The sequence below is a fragment of the Tiliqua scincoides genome, chromosome 5 (assembly GCF_035046505.1).
Source record: "Tiliqua scincoides isolate rTilSci1 chromosome 5, rTilSci1.hap2, whole genome shotgun sequence".
Classification (NCBI taxonomy): domain Eukaryota; kingdom Metazoa; phylum Chordata; class Lepidosauria; order Squamata; family Scincidae; genus Tiliqua; species Tiliqua scincoides.
In genome coordinates this window covers 74,456,463-74,465,410 of record NC_089825.1, presented here as the reverse complement: position 1 = coordinate 74,465,410, position 8,948 = coordinate 74,456,463, and positions in this window count along the sequence as shown.

The following is an 8,948-nucleotide window of genomic DNA, read 5'->3' as shown; positions in this document are numbered from 1 at the left end:
TCTCAAATCTCAGTGGCAAGGTTGCAGCTGGGATTGGTAAGCAGCCATGAAAAAACTTCTGTGCACACTGTTGGAAACAAGCCATAAGGCACGCTTGTGGCAGTTCGTGTCATCCCAGTACCAGAGCAGGCTTGGTGCGAACCTGCACTGGCTTGGCTCTGGTCGGAGGCTGCTGGCTGCTGCCTGCTGCCTGGCGCTCCATACAACTTGTCAGGTGGCGGAGAGATGAATGGGGGCCTGGGGGGAGATGTTGCAGGGCAGTGGGAAGGTGGGGGAAGGTGTGGCAGGGAGAAGGGCGGGATGGGCAGAGCTCAGCTTCACTGGATCCAGAGCCTTGCGTTGGGCCTCCTGACTTGAAATGGGGTTCTTTACTCAGAATCGACTATTTAGCCGGCACAGAATCAAGTAGCCCCATTGCAGGGCCACTTCCCTTACTCAGGGAAAGGGGACAAATGTCCCCTTTCCCCCAGGAGGCGTTGGGAGCCACCCACGGCTGCCCAAATGGCTATAGGATGCAGCAGCAGCCATTTTGGTGCTGCTACAGCTCTTGGGCACCAGGCAGCTCAGGACTGGGCTGCCCAGTAGTTATCCTTGTGAGAATAGGGGTGTTCCAAGTACAAGTGTCCTGGTTTTACCTGTGAAACATTAGAGAATGTGGCATGTTTTCTCAGAGGAGAAAGAATTAGGCTACAATTTTAAAAATAAACATTTGGTTTGGCATCAAGCACATTCATTACCAAATCAAAAGGCAGCCAAGTAAAAATAGTTAAACTGATGTTTTGGTTGTTCATTGCCAACAACGTGCATGCCTACAAACTCCAAACAACAACCATTTTGCTTATCTCCACATCAGCTCTCCTATTAAAGCTCTGCAACTAATCAGCTATACTGGGCTCACGTACATATAGACACATATTTCTATGTACTGATGCAGGTGCAGTTTTACAAGGATGAGACAACATGGGAAACATGATTGCAAAGAAACTGATACAGTGCAGTACTTTAACAGCAGTTCTGTGACGTTTAGGATTTCCAGATCAAGAAGTAAAGAGAATTATAATCAAGTATGCCAAACTTACGAAAGGATGAAATCTGTTAAGGGGGAGGGTGACAGAAGAAAACAAAATCCCATAAACAAGTTGTAACTTCAGTTTGTCCACATATGATCAAGTCGAGTGGAGAGTCAAAAGCAAGAACTGGGATTTGGAAAAATTAAGTACCAGGACCCAGCTGATAGACTTTACTGTACTTATATAAAAAGCCTTATAGCATAGAATCAGAAATTGTAGTTTGTCTCTTAGACAGATTCCCTTATGTGGGACAGCAGTTGACTATATTAAGGCTGCAGTCCTAAACACACCAAAATGGAAGAAAGTCCCACTGAACTTAATGGGGCCTACTTCTGAGTAGATATGCATAGGCTTGTGCTGTTAAAAAATGGTAATTTGTGGATGTCCAGAGAGCTCATCCCTGTTGCATACATGGGATAAGAAAATAACCAGGGGTAAATACGAGTCAGCTACTCCTAACTAGACTTGTTCCCTAAAGTAGCCAGATTTTAAATTAAAGTCCAGCATCTTCAACTACAGGGATGTTCTTCACCATTACGCTCTTGGTTCTGGCTTTCCCTTATCCAGATGCCTATTTTTGTGCTCTCCCTCAGCCAAATTTACATAGAAAACACTTCCCTTTCCTTCCAAATGTTGCCAATACTTTTGAAGACTGTTTTCTAGGCTTTTTTAAACTTTCTGCCTAGACAGAATGAAACTGAAACAACTGGAACTTGTTTTCTCAAGCAATTGTTTTACAACACACCACAATACAAATACTAAATGGAGGAAATAGGTACATCCCTGAACAGGTTTCATGGTGATGGTTATGCATGACTGCAAGAGCAAATCCCAGCCCCTTTTCATGACATACGTGAATGTTATTAATCCAGGATAGAAAGCAGGAAATGCTAGCAAAGGTCATGCGCTGGCCTTCCTATGCCAAAGCGGGCCCCGGGCAGGTGAGTGTGTGTTGGCTGAGCTTGGCTAGCACAGGATATGGGTGTGGGGGGGGGGGGGAAGAGGCAGGAGGGAAGCATTTCTGGGAGGATAGGAGGCAGGCGTTCCCAGCATGGCTGGGTAGGTGGGGAGTGGGAGGTGGGGCAAGGATCTGGCACTTATGCCAGATCCTAGCCCCATTCCCAGGTATCCTGGAGCAGTCCCAGGCTGCTTGGATTTGCGCCACTTTTTCAGGTGGCACAGATCTGAGTAGACCCATTGGGGTTGCTTTGGCTCTCCTTGAGGTAAGGGGAAAAGTTTTCTGTTGCCTTGAACTGAGCCTCAGATAGCCCCAAACTTGCACTGGATACAGCACAGGTCCACTTGTTTGCCTGTTCTAGTGCAGGGATTGCGCCCATAATTTATTAATTATAAGAAGGCTATGTGCTGCCTGCAGGGCCCACTCACAGGGAAAAGGAGGACAGTTGAGTTCTCTTCCAAGACATGAGGCTAAAAAAGAGGATGTGTCCTGGAAAAAGAGGATGTCTGCTCACCCTCCCTTGCACTTACACAGCTAATTTAAAAGAAAAAATGCTAGTGCTTGTGATTTATTGCAATTATTTCACTCTCTCATGATGTTTTGTGAGGCAGCCTCACAATACTTTGAACCTTTTAAAACTGTCAAATGCATTTTATTGTGCCAATCTTAACACCTGTTTACAATTCTAATACTGGATTCCTTAAAGAGTAGCTGGGTCTAAATATTAATAAGATACACACACACACACACACAGAATAGTTTTAAAATAGTCAGGAAACAATTAATGGAGAATAGATAATTAAAAGGCATAAAATATGCCCTTACAAGTTTGACAACCATGCAAATCATTGGACAGGGATAGATCTTCATCTAACATTAAATTTTCTTTCTTTCTTTCTTTCTTTCTTTCTTTCTTTCTTTCTTTCTTTCTTTCTTTCTTTCTTTCTTTCTTTCTTTCTTTCTCTTCTCTTCCTTCCTTCCTTCCTTCCTTCCTTCCTTCCTTCCTTCCTACGTGCTCAGGTAGCCCTCGCTGACTGAGGTCACCAGCATTTCCATGACTGGTCACCAGCATTTCCAATCCTGCTGTCTTTCCTGACATGTATTCCATGCTGCATGTCTAGAACACAGGAAATAAGGTTTGAAACTCACAGCCAGGAGCAAAAGCAAAAACGGAAGGTTTAATGAAGCTGGGATACAGTGTCCAGGGCGGTTCAGTGAAGCAGCAAATGCAAACACATTATCACCTGAGAACTTGCTCCAATTTCACACCAATTAACTAGGAAGGAGAGGGGAGGGCTGCTGCCCTCTGAAGGGGGGATAAGTGGAGAAATGGCTCATGGGCAGGGTCTCCTGAAGGCTTGCAATGGCTCTTAGATAACTCTGTTCCAAGAGTTTTTGTGTTTTGTTTTTGTTTTGCTTAGTTGCTAAAAGTGTAATTTTAATTTGCCAAACTTAAGACTCATTCCAGCTTTCCAAACACAACCTGAAAAGGAAGCAGAAAACAGAGGCTTACGGCCTAATCCTTTCTGGGCTTTGCACTGCTAGAACCTGTACTCTGACAGCACAAGGCCCTTGTGGTGGTGCAAAAGCCGGGTGTTGTTTTGCGCTTCTGGGATGCTACTCCAAATGTCCAGAGGTGCAGTACGTGTGCCAGAAGCACTGGGAAGCCCCATTGGGCATTGGCAAGGTTCCGGGGTGTTCTGGGACAGGGAGTACCTAAAGGGGATGGATCTCAGTGGCAAAGGCACATGCCAAATCATGTTCCCCATTTTTCAGCCCACCTTGCCCCTTTTCTCTCCTCAGATTTTCTCCCCTCAGACTCAGCTACCATAGCTGATGTGGGTCTGAGGAGACCCATAGGTGGCCAGGATTGGGCTGTATGCCCTGAGATTTTTCAAGCATCCTGTTCTCATCTTAGCCATTCACACCCTCTGAATGGCAACCTTATGAATGGCAAGTACCTCTGGAATGGCATCACACAGGAGGGGCTGCAATTCTCGGGGTGCATGCAAGGCTCTTTAGATCCTAACCATAATCTTCAGGAGTGCCACCTTTTCAGTGGCTTTTTTCCTGTGCATTTAACAGCAGCCTGACACACAGAGATTTAGCAGGTGACACTTTCCCTCCAGTCATCTTGATTCCAGAAGAAAAACTTCCTTGCTTAATTTCTAGGGTCAGGCATTTATCAGTGACACAGCACTAATTTTGTTTTTAAAAAGCTGTATATTAATACTGCATATACAATGAATAAGATGCAAAAAAGACGACCAGTTTGCTAATTATTAGTACAGTCTTTCCAAACCAACCATGTCAGACAGCAAAATACCACTGCTCTAGTGGTATTTATTTACAAATGGGTTCCAACACTGGTTACTAAGAGAACATTCTGTACTATGTGTTGCTTGTTTCTTCTTCATATGCAGTGTGATCTTCAGAAGTTACTGTAGATTCTCGAGTATGAGTCAGTCTCACAGATAAGTCAAGGGCAGGTTTTGAGCCAAATATCATGGAATTTCATATGACCCTTGGAAAAGTCGGGGGTTAAATGTAGGAGAGTGTTTGACTATAATTTGGTCTGATTTTACCTGAAGCCAGATCATGAAAAATAATTGGTTGTATACTACCAGTAATTGTTATCTAAAACTGTACAGTCTCTAATTCAGCCATTTTCAACCACTGTGCTGTGTCACATTGGTGTGCCGTGAGTGGTCCACAGGTGTGCCATAGGAATTTTGGAAAGGTCATTTATTAGTAGGACCAATGGGGGATGTAAGCCCTCCCTGGCACCATGGTGTGCCTTGACAATTGTCAAAAACCTGATGGTGTGCTTTGACAATTTTAGTGCCTTGTCAGTGTGCCGTGAGATGAAGAAGATTGAAAATCACTGCTCTAATTTGTTAAAAATATAGTAAAAGATACATTTTTCTTCATTAATTTTTAAAATTCTGGTTTTCACAATCATTTTGTAAACATTATCAGAGTAAGTGCACTGTAAACAATATACCAGTAGAACCATTCATCAGATCCTTCTTTAAGATGTTTGCTGTGTTAAGCCAGAGGCTCTACATACAACATACAAATATAACACATAACTGGGAGTGTGCACAGCAAAGAGACAAGCAACAAGGAACGAGTGTAAGCAAGAGCAGATACACATAGTTGCACCCCTATTTACTCAAAAGTAAACCCTATTGCTTTCCATGGGTGTTATTCTTAAGTAATGGTGCACTGAATTGTAGCCTTCATATTTTTTTCAGATGGAAATGAGGATCACAACCTGGTGTTTAAAAAACCACACCTCTGCAAAACATTCGCAAAATGGAAGGAGGCATGCTTGATTTAAATGGAATGTTGAGCCCTTGCTTACATTTTTCTCAGGAGGAGCGAAAATGTTAACTTTGGCTGCAGCTTGCCTGGAGCATGGTTGCCCTGGTGACAGATTGCCCTGTAGCCAGATTGAAAGGGAGAAAAGAATCTGAGCCTCACCACTGTTTTTTAAGAGATTAACAAGGTACTTATACAGTACTGTATGCTATTCCCCCTTTTGTTGAATGGATCATCCCAAAGGGAAGGAGGGAAAGAAAAAAGAACTTACTCTTCTCCCATTATATTTTGCTGTCCTCTGGGCTTCTCCTGGCTGCTTCTCCAGGGCCTAACAGCCCTGACCCCTGAGTGACGCGCATATAGGGTGAAGAGATGATCTAAGGTAGAAATTTCTCACCTTATAGGCAAGTATCTGCAGTAGTCCAAGTTTTCAATGGGCCTTTCTCCCAGAATAGTGTCCATAAGATTGGAACCTTAGCCGCTTGTAAATTTCTCTGTTTATACAATGCTCAACTTTTCTCCTTCACACTGTTATTGCTGGGACCCAGTATTTTTCCAAGGTCTTGCCAGAACAATTTTCACAGCAACCAAGAAATTCCTATTTTTCCTACTTCATGAAGAAAAATGAAAATCGGAAGAGAAAAAGCAATGTTTGTCATATATCCCCACCATATTCAGGTATCCCGTTTTATTTCTGGCAGGACTCCTGTCCCTTTTACAGATCCATGACAAGCAGAAATTTGACAGATGAATCAACTGAAGAGAACAGCTTCACCTACCTGGATTCCTACCTGGCTCTGGGAGTAATGCACAGCAGCCCCTTCAGACAACCCTAAAATCAGGCCATATCAATTTCCTTTCCCAGTTGCCATATTTTCTTCTGATCCTTCTCCTGTGCCTTATTAATAAATTGGCACAAAAGCAGTTTTGAACAAGTGAAGGCTTATTATTATTATTATTATTATTATTATTATTAACAGTATTTATATACCACTTTTCAACTAAAAGTTCACAAAGCAGTTTACAGAGAAAAATTAAATAACTAATGGCTCCCTGTCCCAAAAGGGCTCACAATCTAAAAAGATGCAAAAAACACCAGCAGACAGCCACTAGAAAAGACACAGCTGGAGTGAGATGGGCCAGTTACTCTCCCCTTGCTAAAAAGAGGAGCACCCACTTGAAAAAGTGCCTCTTACCCAGTTAGCAGGGGCTTCCTATCATTTGATCTATCTTTTAATTTAAAAAAGTTGTGGCACCTGCTAAATTTCCACACATCAGATTCCTGCTAAAGACACAGGAGGAGGACTACTTAAAAAAAAAGTGGCAATGGCACTTGGAATGAAGAGTCGCATTCATATTTTTGACAGCAGGAAGAGCCAGGTGTCCTCACAGAAACTTATGCTACTATTACTGGATCATCTTTAAAGCTGTTATTTTGGGGAAACCTGAACATGTTTGGTTTGTGAAAGCTGAAACCAGGCCTCATTTGAGTGCCTCCTGAAAAGGTATCCCTCTTCCCCACTCCCGGCACCTGTTAGAAGCACTTGTCTAGCTTTCATGGGCTGGAGGAAAGGTGGCACTTAAATCAGGATTTGCATCTCCCAGGCCTGTAAACTGGAGGGAGGGGGCAGATGGTGAATCAGGATCTACTGCTAGAATGCGGAATGATTTACAGTAGATCAGCAAGGGTGGCAAGCACAATTCTCTGCCTGTGGTTGGGTCTTGAGCTAACTGCTCAGGCACAGTGATCCTCACCTGTGGTTGCCAGCTATGGCTGAAGTTATTTCAAAATATTCATTTTTCCCCACACGATGAAATATTGGAAATTCTTGGGGACACTGTTAAGATCTCCAGGATTGCCCTCAGTGGTCATCTGGAGCAGGGGTGGGCAAACCCCTGCCCAGGAGCCATTTGCAGCTCCTGTCCCAGAGGGGACACCCAATTCAGCCCACAGAGAGCCCCCAGTCTCTAATAAACCTCTGGCCCATTGAAGACTGTTGGAGTCTGCGCTGACCCGTGACTGCTGGTTGCGACCGCAGGCCAGACGCGAGCTGAGGGCCAAGATAGAGCAAGGCCTTTTATAGCCTGCACGTGTTTTCTGCTTTTCCCTAGGCATTAAACCCCCCCCCCATTGCCTCTAAACAACTTATGTCTTCATGTGGGTTTGGCTTGGTCTGTATGTTTTCACTGTGCAAGAGGTGTGTGGCATACCGTTCATACTTCTCATGTGGTTCTATATGCCTATATTATAGGTCTCATGTGTATTATAAATAAGCTCAGTAAAATTCATTCATTCATATAAGTTCATTCTCTAATATATTCATTGATGTGAATTTTTGTAAATTTGAATAAAGTGTAAATTAATTCTTTTCCCCCAGTTCCTGACAGTGTCAGAGAGATGATGTGGCCCTCCTGCCAAATGTTTGCCCACCATGAATCTGGAAGTGGATACTGATTCCTGGAGACTCCAGGCCAATCCTAGATGGAGGATTGGCACCTCCATCCTTACCTGTCAAATGGGAATATTATTTGGTGGTCTTTTGCCAGTTTTAAATCTTGTGTGTTAGAATGCATGATTTGGAATAATTCCAATGTAGATTTAGATAAGGCAACTGATTGCTGGTTACATTTCTCATCTTCGGATCTTACCCCATTGCCACTTGCTGTTCTTTCTGCCTGCCTGGCTTCTGCCTTCTGTCTCACTTCATTAAATCAAATTTCTATAAGACAGGCAGCCCCATCCTAATTAGCCCTGGCACAGTGGGGCCGCATAGCCTCAGCCATATCCAGCACTCATTGGGAGCAGACTAGAGGTCTCCTCAGGATAAGGGGTATTTTCCAACCTGACCAATGGGGTTACTCGGATCTGCATCAACTAATTTGCTGACATGTCTGAGCAGCCCCATATGGGGCATTCAGGTTCAGGAGAGAGGATAGGATACAGCGGAGGCCTGCTTTGCCGATCCTACCCCCTCCCAGGCCTGATCTGCCCCTTTTCACCCCTCCCCTGCCCAGAAATGTTTTCTTCTATTCAACCCTCCTGCTGCCCCTGCCTGGCACTTCTCTTATCTCCACTGGTGACCAATCTGGATGCAGCATTGGCGGGGCAACACAGGCCTCCTCACTGGCACTGCTTGCTCTCTGGGTGCTGCTAACATGCTTTATGGCATGTTTGCCACACCCTTGGCCGGCACAGGGACTGCTGTGCCAGTTCAACATCAGGTCTGTCTTGCGCTGTGAATTTAATTTTTCCTCCTCCTGTTTCTTCAGTTCCTTTGATTTCTTCAACTCTTGATGGTACTTCAATTTCCTGTATGCCACGTGGTACAAATTTGAGTGTGTGTGTATATTTCTTTGTTCTCTCCATTGCATTTTCAGGCCCTTTCTAAATCATGACACTATCAATGTATCAGTAATTCTAAAATGTGTTCTTTTCTTTCTGGTGATACTACTAAAACTGTTGTTCAGGCTTTTATTCTGTTTAGGGTTGATGATAGAAATGGCCTTTTTGTTGCCCTTCCTTTTATTCCATCTAACCACTAATATCTATTCTTCATTCCACAGCTCAGCTCATTTTCCTTGCCTGTAAATAAGAC